Source organism: Lathyrus oleraceus, chromosome 5 (genome assembly GCF_024323335.1).
Source record: "Lathyrus oleraceus cultivar Zhongwan6 chromosome 5, CAAS_Psat_ZW6_1.0, whole genome shotgun sequence".
Taxonomy (NCBI): domain Eukaryota; kingdom Viridiplantae; phylum Streptophyta; class Magnoliopsida; order Fabales; family Fabaceae; genus Lathyrus; species Lathyrus oleraceus.
The window spans coordinates 576,910,951-576,930,536 of NC_066583.1; the positions used below are offsets into that span (position 1 = coordinate 576,910,951).

Genomic DNA, 19,586 nt, shown 5'->3' on the forward strand with positions numbered 1-19,586 from the left:
AAAATTGGTTATTAATCATATTGCATGGGTTTCTCTTGGATTCATGTATTGACAGTAGACACTGCAATTTGAATCCGGACGAGGACAGTATAAAGGTTATCAAGGAATGTCCTATTAACACTCTTAGAGCTAGGGATGAAACCAAATGAAATTAACTCCGAGAAAACACAGAAAAACTATAGCTGGTTTTCTTTCAACCTTGTATAATGTCAAAAAGCACAAACTTTACAATATGATGGAACACGACGAAAAGATATAAACAGTAGATCGCTTTATCTTGAAGTTAAGATGTACTGATATTCCAAGAGATTATACACAGATATGCATCACAGCAGAAGCCTTACTTGGCCGATTTCTAGTTAATTCCATAGAAAAGCAATTGCTGGTAATTAAGTCATTGTGCCACACAAATTTCATCAAATGATGTAAATTTAACCATATACATAACAAGACAATATGTGTTAAACTGCTAGATTAACAACATTTTTTAAGAGTGCTAGATTAACGACTTAACAAATGCAAGACGGTTAACATCATTACAACCCCAAAATATGTGCAATCGATGAGGCACTGATAATATTCTATCAGCCGCAGTAAAATACTGTTGTTCTGTTAACCCCATTTTTGTTAGCTCACTCATTACTTTCCTGGAATCATCATATATATCTCTATCAACTCTTAGACAATATACAACAGCACCCAATTGGTCTATGTGTTTTTCATGCAAGCCCTTGATAGTCTTTTCAAACTCGAATATACTGTTAGCAATTGCATTTTCTCCTCCATTTCTTTTCTTTGATGGACCCTCCATACAACCATGTTTTCTAGGTGTTTGTTCCTCCTCTTGTTTATCTATCATCTCAATACTAGCACTAGGGCTAGCAGGTACTTTACTACAAGCAGGACCATTTTGTTCCTCCTCTTGTTTATCTATCACCTCAACATTAGCACGACGGTTAGCAGATCTTTTACCACTAGTAGGACCATTTTGCTCCTCTTGTTTATCTATCATCTCAATACTAGCACTAGGACTAGCAGGTACTTTACCACTAGCAGCATCGCTTTGTTCCTCCTCTTGTGTATCTATCATCTCAATACTAGCACTAGGGCTAGCAGGTACTTTACCACTAGCAGGACCATTTTGTTCCTCCTCTTGTTTATTTATCATCTCAACATTAGCACTAGAGTTAGAAGGTTCTTTACCACAAGCAGGGTCATTTTGTTCCTCCTCTGGTTTATCTATCATCTCAACATGACCACTAGAGTTAGCAGGTTCTTTACCACAAGCACGGTCATTTTGTTCCTCCTCTTGTTTATCAATCATCTCAACATTTGCACTAGGGTTAGCAAGTTCCTTACCACTAGCATGATCTTTTCGATCTTTTCCATAAACACGAGCAAGCTTATCAAAAAGTGGGATTGGAGTATTCCTGTAATACATTGCACGTGGATTTCTCTACACAGTAATAGAAAACCAAACACATTTTCAATAACCATGAATCTGAAGTGAAACAAACGAAACTAATCAAAGAAAAATAAATAATCGGCACTAACCTTTACATACTCTTTCCACACTTCATCACTGTCAACCTTAATCATTTTTTTCTCGTCATCCCAGGCGAACCCGCTTTGGTTTTGCATATGATAAACTATTCCATACATTGTCCTTAACCTCTCCATTACCCATTCAATGTATGCTTTTAACTTAGGTTTAAGATGAGGAAATTTTTCCCTCAAACCTTCCTCTATTTTTTTCCATAGCCCATTTCAAAGTTTCTGATTTGAATTCTTCATCTTCACATCTTTTATCATTATCCAGAACTCCAATCAATAGATCAAGAAAGGTTCCATCACTCTTTGTAGTCAGTGGACTATAATAACATCTCTTTCTCTTGTTACTTTGGTGCATGTTGGTTTCAGATTCCATTTCTATCCTATAAACAAAGACTAACAAATTACAAAAAAATAAAACAATATTTAAAAATGCAATCACGTATAGAAAACCTAATTACTTTTGAAAAGAAATCCTAAATCAGAAATGAAATTAAAATTGTAAGAATAGAAAAAGAAAACGTCAAATTGAAGATGCACAAACAAAATTGCAAGTGCAGTATCAAGAATCAAGAGATGAATTACGTTTGTAGAATGAAAAGGAAACATAGACAAGAAAGGTACCGTGACAGAATGAGAAGAAGAATAGCGACATTGAGAAGACGAAGACGGCGCTGCAAGGAGATGGGAACGGTGGATGCAGTAGAGGTGGGAGAGAGAGATGTCAGATGTGAGGAAGAGAGTGTTTTCGTTTCTATGATAACAGCAATGGCGCGAAAGGAAAAAAGTGTGCGAATGAAATGAATTTGAAGAGTTTTTTTTTTTGTTATTATTCCTACTCTTTTTGTTCGATTTAAATATAGTTTTATTAGGAAAATATATATATATATATATATATATATATATATATATATATATATATATATATATATATATATATATATATATATATATATATATATATATATATATAAAATGGTGATGTTATATTATTTTGTAATGTCATACAATTATTTTAAAAATTTTAATCTGACTTATTAAGATGGTGATCATTATTGATTGACCGTGTAAAATAAATTTACACTGTTATTGTATAATCCATTTTTTCTATAAATAAAGGTAAAACATAGTTATAATTTTTATTTTAAAATTTAACTTTTCCTTTATTAATGGATATATGATAGTTTGTTTACATACATCTTTTATTCAATTATTTTTATTTTATTTTAAAATAATTTAAATTTAAATTAAAATAAATACATAAAACATACCGTTTCTACTTTTACTCGTATGTGCATTAATAAAAATCAGGCAGCCCGTCTGAAAACCAGTTATCCATAAATCAAAATATATTTAAAATTTAAACTATTTAATTAATAATTAAATATGACAAAATATAATGGCATTTAGTTATTGATTGTGGGTACAATATGTATATTTTTTTGTGATAGAATTTTTTTTTATTCGATTTGCCAAGCAAAATTGATTTTATTTTTAAATTATTTATTTATGAAGCGATCATGATGGTAAATTTAATAATCATTTTGAATTTTTTTATAATAAAAATAGGATAGTCCATAACTCTCTGAAGCACGGGTATTCCATTTTAGATGCGCGTACGGTACGTACCGAAGCCGTAATAATTTTTTTTTGTTTTTTTTAAATTGGAGTACAATTAAATTTATTCACTCATTGAAAAGGAATATGCTCAATTCAAAGAGTGCCGAGGATTTAGTTTTTGTTCATACAAATCTTTGTCTTCTCATATTAAGGTTTATAACGTTTGAGCAACAAAAATGTGGGATATTGGTGAAGATGAATGAAATCTATTTGATATAGTCGATATTTTTGAAGTTGTTAGTCTTTCTCTCGATAAACCTGAACTAAAAACCGTTCTTTTTAATGATATCATGATTTATGAATATATTTTAAGTATAATTTATTTATGTTATTGTGCAGATATTAAATCTTTTTAAATAAATTGTTTTGTAATTTTAATATTTTATTGTTATTTAAACAATATAACACCTTTGTTTTTTTTATAATTGTATTTAGTATAACGTACCCGTACCTTAGTTTTTCTAAAAATATCGTACTCTGTAGCAGTACACGTACTGGGTACATACCCGTACCTATGCAACACTGCCATAACTTTTCATGTTTACGCACTCCACAACAAAATGACATCGTGGAGCGTAAAAATCGTATTTTAGAAGAATTAGCACGGACCACGATATGTGAGATGGGTCTGCCTATAAACTTTCGGGTGGATGCGATTAACACTGCATGCCACATCTTTAAAGGATGGTGATGCCACCCATCTTAGAGAAGACCCCATATAAGTTTCATAAAGATAGAAAGCCAAATATTTTCAATTTTTGCATTTTTGATTGAAAACGCTTTATTTTAAACAATGGCTAAGACAAGTTAGGCAAGTTTTATGCCAAATTTGATGAGAGAATCTTTCTAGGGTATTCCTCGTCAAGTAAAACTTATAATGTGTTCAACCTTAGAACATATATTGTTGAAGAAATTGTTCATGTTGAATTTGATGAAATCGGACCCCAAAAGACGGGGAAAGGTAGTTCTAGTTTTGATGGTTCGTGTGGGTTAAAGCAATATTTGATGAAATCAACTTGCTGATATTTTTACAAAATTGTTGTCCGCCGAGCCATATTACAAAATTCGTTGATCCATCTTATTTTGAATAAAGATTGTTTCTATTTATGATTTCATTTTTGCTATACACACACACACACAATATATATATATATATATATATATATATATATATATATATATATATATATATATATATATATATATTATGCAATAATGATCTCTGCAAGTTACTTCTTACCAAGTCTATTGATATGATCTCACCAAACTCTATCTTGTTATTATTTGATCTTTATATGTTTTATTTTATGTATGTGTTTACGCAACAATATCTAGCATTCCTATCGAGGTTTACTTGCAGGATCACCTACAAAATCCTAGACTGATATGTGCTAAGTATATGGTGGTTTTGTTGGTAAAGTGCTTGGAATACTAGAACAATAAGTGAAATATTTGCAAAATAGAAATGCAGTAAAAGTAAGAAAGGATAAAATACAAGATAAAGATGTAAATGAACAAAGCAAATGAAAATAATTTGACAAGTTAAATGGTTTGAAAATAAAGGTGGAAACAGAAGTATATTTTTGCAGAAAGTTAACTTTTTTCTCTCAAACGCTTGATACTTCAAATGTTTTCCTATTACATCCCCTCGAATTGAAAATTACATCTACTTAAATAGTAATAAGAAATAACTGCTAGGAGGTTATGATCCATTCACGATGCACCACGTGTCGGAGCCTGTCACCCACGTTGCTGGTAACTTCCCACTTTCTTCTTTCCACGATCAGTTCCCATTATGGTAAGCTTTCCTTCGACTTCGACAGACTCATCTCCTTCGTCGACCCAACCCTCTTGGTTTCCCCCTTTGTCGATTCCACTTTCGACCTCCTATTGGTCGACCTGGCTTCGTGCTATCAAGGTCAAAATTTACCAGCTAACAAATTTCCCCCCTAAAAGGCCAGTTTCGACTGAGGCGTTTCGATCGAGAAACTTGACTTTTTGACTTCCCAAATTTCGGCTGGATGTCTAATCGTTAATGATGTTTTGTGCAACGATGATTTTTCTACGCCGTGATTTCCCAGAAACTGTCATGATTATGAGCCACTTCTTAGGTCGTGGAATCCTAACTAACATTATTAACTTTCCCACTACCTCTTAGTTGGACAACTGTCAATCCATTGACGCTTGATTGTCACTTGGTTTGCCTATAAATAACCCCTTTTTACATCCAACATTCTCTTCCTGTTCCTTCATCTGCGTATTCTCTCTGTAATTTCTCACAACAACGTTATTCTTACCAATTTTTCCTTCATCTTTCATTGCAATGGCTTCCTCTACTCGTACCAAAAATGCCACCACCTTCAACACTAGCAACAACCATGTTGCACTCCAACTTACTGAAACATAAAGCATGAAGCCTAATCCTCAACCCACTTCTACTGATGAAGCAGTGGTAAAAATCTGGCAATGACAGATGCTCATTCCATTTGTCGTTGACGACAAACTTGTTGCTTTTCACAGACCTTACTCAGACATCAAAACTAAACCAAAAAGGGTTCAAGGCTATTTTCCTGGTTATAATCCTACTACCCCCTAGCTTTCGAAAAGGATGGAACCATCGATATTAGATGCATGGACCCAAAGGCAAGAGTCTTCAGGCCGATGCCTACTCCAGGTGTCACACCCCAATTTTGACCCCAAATCACCAATTTAACAAATTCGTCATACTCGTTGCATCTTTACATGTCATAACATGCATTCCATACTCCATAGTGTCTAGAATATCAGTTGAAATAATTTTTTCGGATCTACAGGCAAATCGGTTGAATCAATCGACGGATGTGCGTCAAATCATTGGACGAAATTTTTTAAAGTCAAGCTTCCAAACATCAGCTTTATTAATCTACGTTTCACGTAGTTTAATATGGTATGCTCGATTTATTTTTCAGCTAATTTTTCGGCCACTTTTTTTTATCAGCTCGAGCCTGTTTAACCGGTCAAAATTTATTTCAAAATTAAAAGAAACGTTGTATTTTTCCAATAAGTTTATTTCGCACTGATCATTTTGGTGCATTAAGTTTAATTTTTCAAGCACTTTTACGCCCAATGTTTATTAATTTTGAGTCCATTTATTTTTATCTCTTTGTCAACGTGTTCATAAGAAATAAATAGGATTAAATGTGATTTTATTTCGATATTATTTTGATTAATTTTAAGTGTTTGATTCTATGTGGATTAATTATTTTTTAATTTATTTTTATCTTGTAATTATCCAAAAGGGTAATATTGATATTTTGAAAATTATTAAAACCTAGTGTTACCGCTATATAAGCCAGTGTATAAGGAAGGAGACCGGAAGAAATCCATACGCGACGTATATATATACGTGATCCATTTGTTTCAAAAGAAAAAACAGATCATTGTCTATGGATTGCCACAATAGAACTTTGAAAAAGAGAAACTATGAAATCCTATCTTCACTTTCCACATTTTATCACTTTTTCATGCCTCCTCAAACAACACATATTCCATCTCTAACCTTTTTTCTTCATTTCAAACCAATACTCCCTCTTTACTCACACAAACCCACTTTCATTTTGAGTTTGATATAATGATTGTTGAGATCCTAATATGATTTTTGTTTAGATTTCTTTTTATTTATAAATTTATTATTGTTTCAAACTTTTTATATATAATTAATTGTTATTTTGATATATCCTCATATGATTATATATATATATATATATATATATATATATATATATATATATATATATATATATATATATATATATATATATATATATATATATATATATATATATATATATATATATATATATATATATATATATATATATATATATATATTTACTGTTCTTTTGAGTTGAAAATTTTATATATATATATAAAACGTTCTGTTTTAGGGATATATCTATATTTAGTTTTAATTTCAAATTTCGTATATACATATACTTTTTGTTTTCTTAGTTTTTTATATACTGTTAGATTTTTTTGAGTTTGTATATATTTATTTTTGTTTTATTATGTTTTATTAATATTAGCTTAGTTTCAAATTTTTGTTATATATATATATATATATATATATATATATATATATATATATATATATATATATATATATTTGTTTTTCACAAACTTGTTTATTTATTTCTATTCTCATTTTTAGACTATTATATGTTATTATTGTTATTATGAAAATTGGTTAAGATTATACTATTTGTTCTTTAAATTAAATTTATTAATTATTTTTTTATTTGTAATTATTTTTGTGTTGTTGTAAATAGTTTGTGTTGGTGATGCATTTTTATTTTATAAGTTTTGATTTGCAAAACAAATCCAATATCGGTTGCTATTGTTTAATTTCATTGTGTTGCGATCTCGAAGTTAAAATTCAATTTAACTTTCGAAAATCGTTCGAACGCATAAATTATGTTTCTCGGCTTCTTATATAGTGATTCATACACGAGTCTACTTTAAATTAGCTTAGAGCAAATTTCAGTTTGCTCTTGATTTTGGTTGACATTCAGTCTCGTGGCTTACTCTTATGCCTTCTTACAATGAGCTTTGTTCTTTTTGCGTGCTCACATTTACTTGTCTGCATTTCAATTATCCTCAAATCACTTCAAACCATTTCATAAGAGAATCTGAAGAAAAAGATTACTCTGAATGAAATATCCAGTAGTAATCCCGAATATTAGGCCCAAGTTGTAAGAGCTTGCAAGCCATAAGTATTCGTCTTCTCTTTAAAACACCTCAATATTCAAACCATTCTCATAAGTAAGTTAGAGGAAAAGATTACCTGGATGAAATATCCAGCCGTAATCCTGAATATTATGCCCATGTTGTAAGAGTTTACAGGTCATAAGTATTCATCTTCTTTTCAAAACACTTGTAAATATTCAAATTTCTTTTTTTAAATAAAATTGGAAGAAAAAGGTTACCCTGAATGGAATATTCAGTCGTAATCCCGAATATTAGGCCCAAGTTGTAAGAGCTTGTAAGCACTATGTATTCGTCCTCTCTTCAAAACACTCTAATATTCAAATCATTTTCATAAGTGAATCTGAAGAAAAAGATTACCCTGGATGGAATATCCAGTCGTAATCCCGAATATTAGGCCCAAGTTGTAAGAGCTTGTAAGCCATATGAATTCGTCTTCTCTTTAAAACATATGTAAATATTCAAACGTCTTTTCTCAATAAAATTGAAAGGAAAAGGTTACCTGGGTGAAAGGTTCAGACGTAGTCCCGAGTATTAGGCCCAAGTTGTAAGAGCTTGCAAGTCATAAATACTCGTATTTCAAGCCCAAAAATACATCCAACCAATCAAACATTTTTTCTTGTCGTGTGATTGATTAGAAAAACCTTTTCATAAACGAAAGACATATTGTCTTAAGATGATGTAAAGCAATGATTCGTCCATATTTGTTGAGTTGAGATAAGTGATGTTTTTCCGAATGTTGATTTATAAATCTATTCGATGTGTGGTATACGTCTGCTCCTCATCTGTTTTGGGTAAAACAATACTTTCGTCGATTAATACAATATAGTTTTCGCTAAAATCGACCAACAAACAAACATTTTTCTACCTAGAAATACGTAAGTCTTGAGTTCTCTATTAAGATACGTAGGAGCAGGATTGCGAAATCTTGTCAGGCTCATTAATAAAAAACTTAGGTTTAGTCCCCTTTGTTGCAAAAATCCAAAAACATCTTCTCTTTTCTTTTGATCCTATTATTCTTTCCCTCATAATAACTTGAGAATCCTAACATTTCAAGCTAACACTAACGCGCATAATTAACCTAATAGTTCCCGTTGAGTACAACGGACGTGAAGGATGCTAATACCTTCCCCTTGCATAATCGATTCCCGAACCCTGATATTGGTTGCGACGACCATAATTATTGTCGTTCTTTCTTGGGTTTTATCAATATTTCCCCTTTCCTTTTTAGGAATAAATAAAGTTCGGTGACGACTCTGTTTAGTCCATTATGTGAGCGTGCGATTGCGCTTTGCTAAGTCGTGTTCTCATTTTTCGAAGTGTGATAGATGACGACTCTGCTGGGGATAAAATGTTTCCCTAAGTGAGTCAAGCCTAGTTAAGTCGTTTGTGTGCCTTTGTTTGTTTACTTGTGTGGATTTTCTTTATTGTTTTTTCTATCTTTATTGTCATATTGGTAAAATCTGTTGTATTGGTTCCATTATGCTTTGGTACTTGGATACTCTGATTGTAAACCTTGTGGGAAAGACTTTTTACCAAAGTCTCGAGTAAAAACATAAGATAGGACGAGGTTGAGTAGTGCGGGTCCGCGAGATGAATTTCTTGTTGGGTCTGTGCGAGAACCTTACTTAGAGTAGATCCTTGGGAGGATGTTGTTGTAAGAACAAAAATTGTTCTACAACAGATTCCTTGATTTTGATGATAACAAAGGATGAAACCAAAAATGGCACCCTAACGAAAAGTTTCTAAGTGTGCAGGGTTCTAAAGAAAGAAGTAAGAAATCTGATGATGTCATCAGATAGAGTATCAGATCAGAAGCATATTATCAAATGATCAGAAGCTCTGAAGTAGAAACAAGCTCAAGAAAGTCTAACTCTGAACTAAACAACAAGTATCAGAAGCATCTGAACAAGAAGTAAGTCCTAGAACCTCTGACTCTGAACAACGCTATCTGAAGAATCTATTTAGATCAACATCAGAAGCAAGATTCCAAGGTTCTCCAGAAATACAAATACTTTGATTATGGATTTGCTAATCATGAAAGAGTAACGTTGAAGACAAGTAAAGATTTTCAAATGGATTTCCTAATTGAGAAAGAGACGTTAATCTCCAATCTCAATAAAGAAAATACTACTTGTGGTAAGTAGTCATTTCAAGAAGAAAAAGTCATCCTGCATTAGCTAATTATGTGATGGCGTAACTTCATCTCAATATCCACCAGTTTCAACTACTACTTCAACTGATCTATATAAAGGATTGCAAATCAATTTTCAGTAACACACGAGAGAACAATCAGCAAGCCAATAAGCCAAAACTATACTGAAACTTCAACATTCAAGAAAAACACTCTTGCTCTCAAACTTTCACGAAGCTTTTGCTTATTACGTGAAAAACTTTTGTTCTTAACACTGTAATATTTGCTTTCTTAGAAGCACTCTAGATTACACAAATCTTTCATTTATTGTTTGTTGATTTCCTCAAGTGACTTAGTGTGGTCTGTAGACTTGAGAGGACTAAGAGATTTTTTCTCTTAGGCGTTGTTTGTAATCTTTCAAGATTAGTGGATTAAGTCCTTGTTGAAGGCGAAATCACCTTGGCCGGGTGGACTGGAGTAGCTTTGTGTTATAAGCGAACCAGTATAAAATCCTTGTGTGATTTTCTTTTTGCAAAGCGCTTATTTTTCAAACAATTCAAACCCCCCCTTTCTTGTTTTTCTCACCTTCAATTGGTATCAGAGCTCAGGCTCTGTTATTGATTTTCTAATCAAACACTTAACCGTGTAGAGAGATCCAGTACGAGAAAAACAATGGCCCACTCAAATGAAAGAGATTCTTACAATGCCAAGCCTCCTGTTTTTGATGGAGAAAAATTTGATTACTGGAAAGATAGAATCGAAAGTTTCTTTCTGGGTTATGATGCTGACCTCTGGGACATTGTCACAGATGGATACACACCTCCAGTCTTAAATGGAGCTGAAGTTCCCAGAAGTAAGATGTCAGAAGATCAGAAACGTGTCTTCAAAAATCACCACAAGGCCAGAACAATACTTCTAAATGCTATATCATACAACGAATATGAAAAGATCACCAACAGAGAGACAGCTAAAGATATACTTGACTCTCTGAAGATGACCCATGAAGGAAACTCCCAAGTCAAGGAGACGAAGGCTCTGGCGCTTATCCAGAAATATGAAGCCTTCAAAATGGAAGATGACGAAGCTATAGAGGCTATGTTTTCTAGATTTCAAACTCTTATTGCAGGTCTTAAAGTGCTAGACAAAGGATACACGACTGCAGATCATGTTAAGAAGATAGTCAGAAGTCTGCCAAAGAAATGGAGACCTATGGTTACTGCTCTAAAGCTGTCAAAGGATCTGAACAATATCAGCCTTGAAGAACTTGTTAGTTCTCTCAGAAGCCATGAGATAGAACTAGAGGAGGATGAGCCTCAGAAAAAGAACAAGTCCGTAGCGCTAAAGTCCAGATCTGAAAGACGGAAACCTGACAGAACCAAAGCTCTCCAGGCAGAAACTGAAGATACTGACGATTCTGAACCAGAAGACTCTGATGACGAAGAAGAGTTGTCCCTACTAACCAGAAGAGTCAAGCAACTCTGGAAAAAGAGGAACAACAACTTCAGAAGACCAAGACCCAGAGGGGATCGATCAGAGTCAACTTCAAAAGGTAAAGCTAACAAAGATATTACCTGTTATGAATGTAAAGAAACAGGTCATTACAGAAATGAATGCCCCAAGTTGAAGAAAGACAACCCTAGAAAAGAAAGCTTCAAGAAAAACACCTTCAGAACAAAGAAAGGACTGATGGCTACCTGGGATGATAATGAATCTGGATCATCAGAATCTGACTCTGATGAACAGGCCAACATAGCACTTATGGCTACCACATCCAGCAGCTCAGATGAAGAATCTGAAGAGGTATTTTCTGAACTTTCTCGATCTGACTTAGAATCATGTTTGTCAGAAACTCTTACCTCTTACCAGAAATTAAAACAAAAGTTTAAAAATATTAAAGGCTGTCTTAAAGCTAAATTTGAAGAGTGTAGTGAACTTGAGAAAACAATTCTATCACAAGAAGATACAATCAAATCTTTAATGTTAGAAAGAGATGAAGCAAAAACAAAAAGCTCAGAATTAGAAGAAGCGTTGTCTCAAGCACCACAAACTTCAAATAAAATTATTTATAAATATGAAGAAGCCTTTCAAGAATTTCTGAAGAATGGGATAGATAGGAGTATTATGGCATCCATGATTTATGGAGTAAGTCAGAACAATAAAAGGGGAATTGGGTATGATCCTAAGGAAGATAAAACTTCTACAAGTGATCAAATTAAATCTCCTTTTTCATATCACTACACACACACACAAGAACACAAATTTAAAAATGCTAGAAGACCCAAAGTTATAAGAAACTCTGGGAAAACTAATCTAAAAGGACCCAAGAGATTCTGGGTACCGAAAGATAAGATTATCTATGTTGCAGATATCCTATGCAGCAAAGTTCAGACACCAGTCATGGTACCTGGACTCTGGATGCTCGCGACACATGACGGGAAGAAAGTCTATGTTCCAAAGTCTGGAACTTAAAGACGCTGGATTTGTAGGCTTCGGAGGAGATCAGAAAGGAAGGATCAGAGGCTCCGGAACTATTGGTAATGGTACTCTTCCCTCTATATCTGATGTTCTTTATGTAGAAGGATTAATGCATAACTTGTTATCCATAAGTCAATTAAGTGATAACGGTTATGATGTAATCTTCAATCAAAAAACATGTAAAGCCATTAATCAGAACGATGGCTCTGTCCTTTTCACAGGCAAGAGGAAAAACAACATTTACAAAATAAATCTTTCTGATTTAAAAGATCAAAATGTTAAATGTCTAATGTCAGTTCACGAAGAGCAATGGGTATGGCATAGACGCTTGGGCCACATTAGCATGAGGAAACTTTCTCAGCTAACTAAACTCGAGTTAGTCAGAGGCCTACCTAAACTGAAGTTTTCTTCAGATGCTCTGTGTGAAGCTTGTCAGAAAGGAAAATTTTCAAAAACATCTTTTAAAAAGAAAAATGTTGTTTCTACCTCTAAGCCTCTGGAGCTTCTTCACATTGACTTATTTGGTCCTGTGAAAACAACATCAGTTAATGGAAAGAAGTATGGACTAGTCATTGTTGATGATTACAGTCGCTGGACATGGGTAAAATTCCTAAAGCACAAGAGTGAGTCTCACTCTGTATTCACCAGTTTCTGTTCCAAAGTGCAAAAAGAATTTGACTCTAAAATTATTAGAGTCAGAAGTGATCATGGTGGAGAATTTGAAAATAAAGATTTTGAAGAATTATTTGATTCTAATGGAATATCCCATGATTTCTCCTGCCCTAGAACTCCACAACAAAATGGAGTTGTAGAGAGGAAGAATAGGACACTCCAAGAGATGGCCAGAACCATGATCAATGAAACTAATGTAGCAAAGCACTTTTGGGCAGAAGCTGTAAATACAGCGTGTTACATTCAGAATAGAATCTCTATAAGACCTATTCTAGAAAAGACTCCCTATGAATTGTGTAAAGGAAGAAAACCCAACATCTCATATTTTCATCCTTTTGGATGCTCTTGCTTCATATTAAATACTAAAGAACATCTGAACAAGTTTGATTCCAAAGCACAGAAAGGTATTATGTTAGGATACTCAGAACGCTCTAAAGGCTACAGAGTATACAACACAGAAACCAAAATTGTGGAAGAATCAATTCATGTCAGATTTGATGATAAGCTTGACCCTGAAAAGTCAAAGCTAGTTGAAAAGTTTGCAGATTTGGAAATCACTCTTGTAGAGTCTGATAAAACTCCAGAAGCAACTGTCACTCAGAACTCTGAAGAAATAAAATCTCCAGAAATCCCAAAGAAAGTCAAAAGTCGTATCAACGTATCTGAAGATTTGATTCTGGGAAACAAGGACGAACCTGTCAGAACCAGATCTACCTTCAGAACTGCTGAAGATATTCCTCTGGGACTAGTGTCTCTGATTGAGCCTACGTCTTGTGATGAAGCACTTCAGGATAACGACTGGGTGGCAGCTATGCAAGAAGAATTGGATCAATTCTCAAAGAATGATGTCTGGGATCTCGTTCCTAAACCCAGAGGCACTCATGTCATTGGAACCAGATGGGTTTTCAGAAACAAGCTGAACGAGAAAGGAGAAGTTGTCAGAAACAAAGCTCGACTGGTAGCTCAAGGTTACAGTCAACAAGAAGGTATTGACTATAATGAAACCTTTGCTCCAGTCGCGAGGTTAGAATCTATTCGTCTTCTTGTATCTTTTGCTATTAATCATTCTATCAAATTATACCAAATGGATGTCAAGAGTGCATTTCTTAATGGTTATATTTCAGAAGAAGTGTTTGTCAATCAACCTCCAGGTTTTGAAAATTCAAACTTTCCAGAACATGTTTTTAAACTTAAGAAATCCTTATATGGACTTAAACAAGCTCCCAGAGCTTGGTATGAACGTTTAAGCAATTTTCTTCTGGAACAAAATTTTATCAGAGGGAAAGTTGATTCTACACTCTTCTGTAAAAACCTTAATAATGATCTCATGATATGCCAGATTTATGTTGATGATATTATTTTTGGTTCTGCTAATATCTCTGTTTGCCAAGAATTTTCTAAGTTAATGCAGGCAGAATTTGAGATGAGTTTAATGCAAGAACTAAAGTTCTTTCTGGGAATTCAAATTAATCAAACTCCAGAAGTCACGTACGTCCATCAAAGTAAATATATTAAAGACGTTCTGAAGAAGTTTGACATGACTGAATGCAACTCTGCAAAAACTCCCATGCACCCAACTTGCATTCTGGAGAAGGAAGAGGTAAGCAACAAGGTTTGTCAGAAGCTCTATCGAGGTATGATAGGCTCTCTCCTCTATCTGACTGCTACTCGTCCTGATATTCTCTTTAGTGTCTGTCTTTGTGCCAGATTCCAATCAGATCCTAGAGAATCTCATTTAACAGCAGTTAAAAGAATTCTTAAGTATCTGAAAGGAACTCCTAACCTGGGCCTGATGTATGAGAAAACATCAGAGTATAGACTCTCGGGTTATTGTGATGCAGATTATGCAGGAGATAGAATAGAACGAAAAAGCACATCTGGGAATTGCCAGCTTCTGGGAAACAATCTAATCTCCTGGGCTAGCAAAAGACAGTCAACTATTGCTCTATCAACTGCAGAAGCAGAATACATCTCAGCATCACTGTGCACAACTCAGATGCTCTGGATGAAGCATCAGCTAGAAGATCTACAAATCTTTGAGAGTAACATTCCTATCTTTTGTGATAATACTGCTGCTATTTGTTTAAGTAAGAATCCCATTCTACATTCCAGAGCCAAACACATAGAAATAAAACATCATTTTATCAGAGACTATGTTCAGAAAGGGATAGTAACATTGAAGTTCATTGATACAGAACATCAATGGGCAGATATCTTTACTAAGCCTCTAGCTGAAGATAGATTTCTTTTTATCTTAGAACATCTGAACATTAAAAATTGCCCTGAGTGAAATATGGCTCTGAAAATGTAAAATGTGACTCTGATGTAAACAAATGTACTTCTGCCTCTGACTCTGATACTTCTACCAAGTTAAGAAGATATCTGAGTTAGAAATCTTCAGAAACCAATCCTTTGGTATTCCTGAAGATCAGATACATCAACACGTGGAGTACCAAGCGTCTAACCCTAGAACTTCTAGACAGCTGTCAAAAGAAATCAAAGGTCAGAACGTTTGAAATCTCCTAGAGCAGTGTGCGTACTGTTGGGATTAGACATTCATTTATTAGCTGTAATCATTTTTCCCCCCAAACGTGCTATTTTGATTTTTGTGCTAACGCTGGAATGTGTGTCGTTTTGCATGTTTTTACTTAGAGTATATAAACACTTTCTCTCACTTTTCACACTTATCACTCTCACTCACTCTAAAACCCTAAACCCTCTCTCGAAGCATTCTCTGCAAGTTCTTCATCAATCTTCATCTTCTTCTTCTTCATGGATGCTCAACAACAAGAAGTTTTTAACTTCTCTCAACAGATGGAATCAAGTTCTAATCCTCAAACCTCAAACACTCAAACTCCAACGGTTACAGGCGTCACCGTCACCCCTGTCTACAAAGAACCCCACGTTCTTGACCGTGAACGCCATATCAACCTTTCAACTCCTTTTGAAGGTTTGGATGTGCTGTGTGAATCGTTGGTTGATTTCGACAAATTAAGAAGAAATGGCGTTGATCTAACTGGAGAACTTCGTCAACAAGGGTGGGAAAACTATTTCCAGAGACTTTATGGTCCTATTTACCCACTTCTTGTCAAGGAGTTCTGGAGACATGCTGATGCAGATGACAACTTCATCGTCTCATATGTTCTGGGGGTGAAGATTGTTATTACTGAAGCGTCTATTGCTTCCTTGTTGAATATGGAGCAAAGTGGAGGAAAAAGGATTTACAACATTCCTCCTAGGTCAAAGCGCATCACTGAAGTCATCAACCCAACAATCTTCAAGCCCAACGTTGAAGGAAACCCTTCTAAAAACAAAGAGCTACACCAGAACCTCAGAGTGTGGCTGAAGATTATTCTGGGAACAATTCACCATCGTCCAGCCTCTAACTCTTCTGATTACATCAATGCAGACCAGAAATGCATTCTGTACTGCATTCAGAAGGGTATAAAGATCTGCCTCCCTGCTCTCCTCTTCAGATATCTGAGAGATTCAGTCAGAGAAACCAGAAACAACATGAAGCCCAGATCCTACATTCCTCTGGGAAGATTGCTATCTGACGTCTTCATTGAGCATGGACTGGTAGACGAGCTAGAAAAGACAAAACTGATGGATGATCTGGCAATTGATGTGGGGAAGCCTCTGAATGCCAGAAACCTCAAGAGTATGGGGATTATCAAGAAAATTCAAGTCAGGCCAACTCTGGAAACATCCTGGGATAGCTTGAAAGATTAGAGGAAGATGCCTCATGGCCTTGCCAGATTCTTCAAGAATGAACCTAGAGACGCTGTAGCTATCTATCTTCATCATCTGCTGGAAGAAGGTGTTGATGTCTCTGATTTCAGCCTCGATGACTGTCTGGACTCTGAAGAAGACTTCGTCAGATACAAGAGAGGTCTTTCTGAAAAGAAGGTAGCATCTCAGGCAAAGAAGGCCAGACTCGGAGAAACTTCTGGAAGCAAATCTTCAGCGCCTCTGAATATCTCAACTGGTAAGTCTGTTCCTCCTGTTACCTCTGAATTTATGATGGCTTCCTCTAACCCTCTCTCCTCTCAACCCATTTATACCACCTCTGATATTTCACCCTCAATCACCAGAACCTCCCAACCTACACCAGTTCTAAATATAGCCCGTACATTCATACCTCCCTCTGAACCTAAACAAACCCACCAAAGCACTTCATCTTCATCATCCTCAGCACCAGAATCACCCCCATATGTTTCCCTCTCATCTGACCCTGAATTTTCTGATCCTGAATCCCCAACCATAGCCACAATTTATGCTCATCAACTTGCTTCACAACAAACACAAACACAATCTGAAGCAACTTCACCTCCACCACAACAAACAACCACCATACCTTCTGAAAACCAACCCTCTAACCATCCCACTTCTGTTATCAACCCACCAATTATCTCCGCTGAACCAGAACCAGAATCCGAACCTTTAGATTTAAACCCACTTTATGCTTCATCCCAAACATCTGAACCTTCACCAGAAGCAGAATCTGAACCCCAACCTGAGTCAGAATCTGAACCTCAAACCTTGAATCTCAGCCCTCCACCTCATACCTCTGAACCAGAACCTGAACCTGAACTTTCTAAACCTACCCTTAAGGAAGCGATCATGATGATTGCAGAGGCTTCAGTTCAAAAGGTCGATTCTCTGGTCACTAACTCTGAAATAAGTGATGATCCTAAATCTGTAAGGACACACTGGAACAGAGTCATTGGCTGGATGACATCTGAGTCTTTTAGGCTGAAGAGTATCTCTGAATAAGTCAGAAATGACTACATCAGAGATGCTGAGGCAAGACTCCAGGAGAGACTTGCCAGAGAAGCTGAAGCCAGAAGGCTAGAAGAAGAGAGGTTGGCCAAGGAAGCTGAAGAAGAAGCAAAAAGGCTAGAAGAAGAAAGACTTGCTAAGGAAGCTGAACTCCTAAGGCAAAAGGAAGCTGAAGCCAAGGCTCTGGCAGATGCAGAAGTACAAGCTGCTGCAGAAGCTGAAGCTCAGCAGGCTCTGACTCTGGGGGAGTCCTCTTCTGTGATCCCTACGGTTCTTCAGACTCTGAAAGAACTCAAGCAAGATCAGAATGAACTCCGGGCCAGAATGGACAAGCAAGATACTGTCAACGAAAACATCCAGAACATGCTTGCTATGCTGCTTCAGAGAATGCCTCCGCCTCCGAACCCTTAGGCACTTAGGATTTATTTTGCTTGCCTATTTTTTTTGCTTCTGTCTTCTTTTGGATCTGATGTTTTTTCTTGTTCCTTTTGAATCTGATGTTTTGTTTGTTGCCCTTGTGCTTCTATCTATGAATTTCAAGTTTTTCTCTTTATTTATTTTCTCTTTACTTTTTTACTATGTCTTTTTGATTCTGACAAAAAGGGGGAGAAGTAATTATTAGCTCTGATGAAAATATTGTCTAAAACCTTAAGCATTCTGCAACATATTTTTCATATAAATAAAATTATCTAACTTGGACTTAAGAAATTGCAGAGAACTTCAGAAACCTCTTTACTTAAGAAACTCTGGTAAGAACTTCTGAACTCCCTAGCATTATCTCAGGGGGAGCTTCTGTCTATCTGATCTAATTTTATTCATGTTTCATCTGCTAATTTAAGTTGTTTTGTCATCATCAAAAAGGGGGAGATTGTAAGAACAAAAATTGTTCTACAACAGATTCCTTGATTTTGATGATAACAAAGGATGAAACCAAAAATGGCACCCTAACGAAAAGTTTCTAAGTGTGCAGGGTTCTAAAGAAAGAAGTAAGAAATCTGATGATGTCATCAGATAGAGTATCAGATCAGAAGCATATTATCAAATGATCAGAAGCTCTGAAGTAGAAACAAGCTCAAGAAAGTCTAACTCTGAACTAAACAACAAGTATCAGAAGCATCTGAACAAGAAGTAAGTCCTAGAACCTCTGACTCTGAACAACGCTATCTGAAGAATCTATTTAGATCAACATCAGAAGCAAGATTCCAAGGTTCTCCAGAAATACAAATACTCTGATTATGGATTTGCTAATCATGAAAGAGTAACGTTGAAGACAAGTAAAGATTTTCAAATGGATTTCCTAATTGAGAAAGAGACGTTAATCTCCAATCTCAATAAAGAAAATACTACTTGTGGTAAGTAGTCATTTCAAGAAGAAAAAGTCATCCTGCATTAGCTAATTATGTGATGGCGTAACTTCATCTCAATATCCACCAGTTTCAACTACTACTTCAACTGATCTATATAAAGGATTGCAAATCAATTTTCAGTAACACACGAGAGAACAATCAGCAAGCCAATAAGCCAAAACTATACTGAAACTTCAACATTCAAGAAAAACACTCTTGCTCTCAAACTTTCACGAAGCTTTTGCTTATTACGTGAAAAACTT

The 19,586-nt window shown here is 35.1% G+C and overlaps 1 pseudogene; it reads right to left on the reverse strand.

Moving 5' to 3' along the window:
* Positions 1-202: 202 nt before the first annotated feature.
* LOC127083262 (uncharacterized) lies at positions 203-2,333 on the reverse strand (annotated as a pseudogene).
* Positions 2,334-19,586: the final 17,253 nt, after the last annotated feature.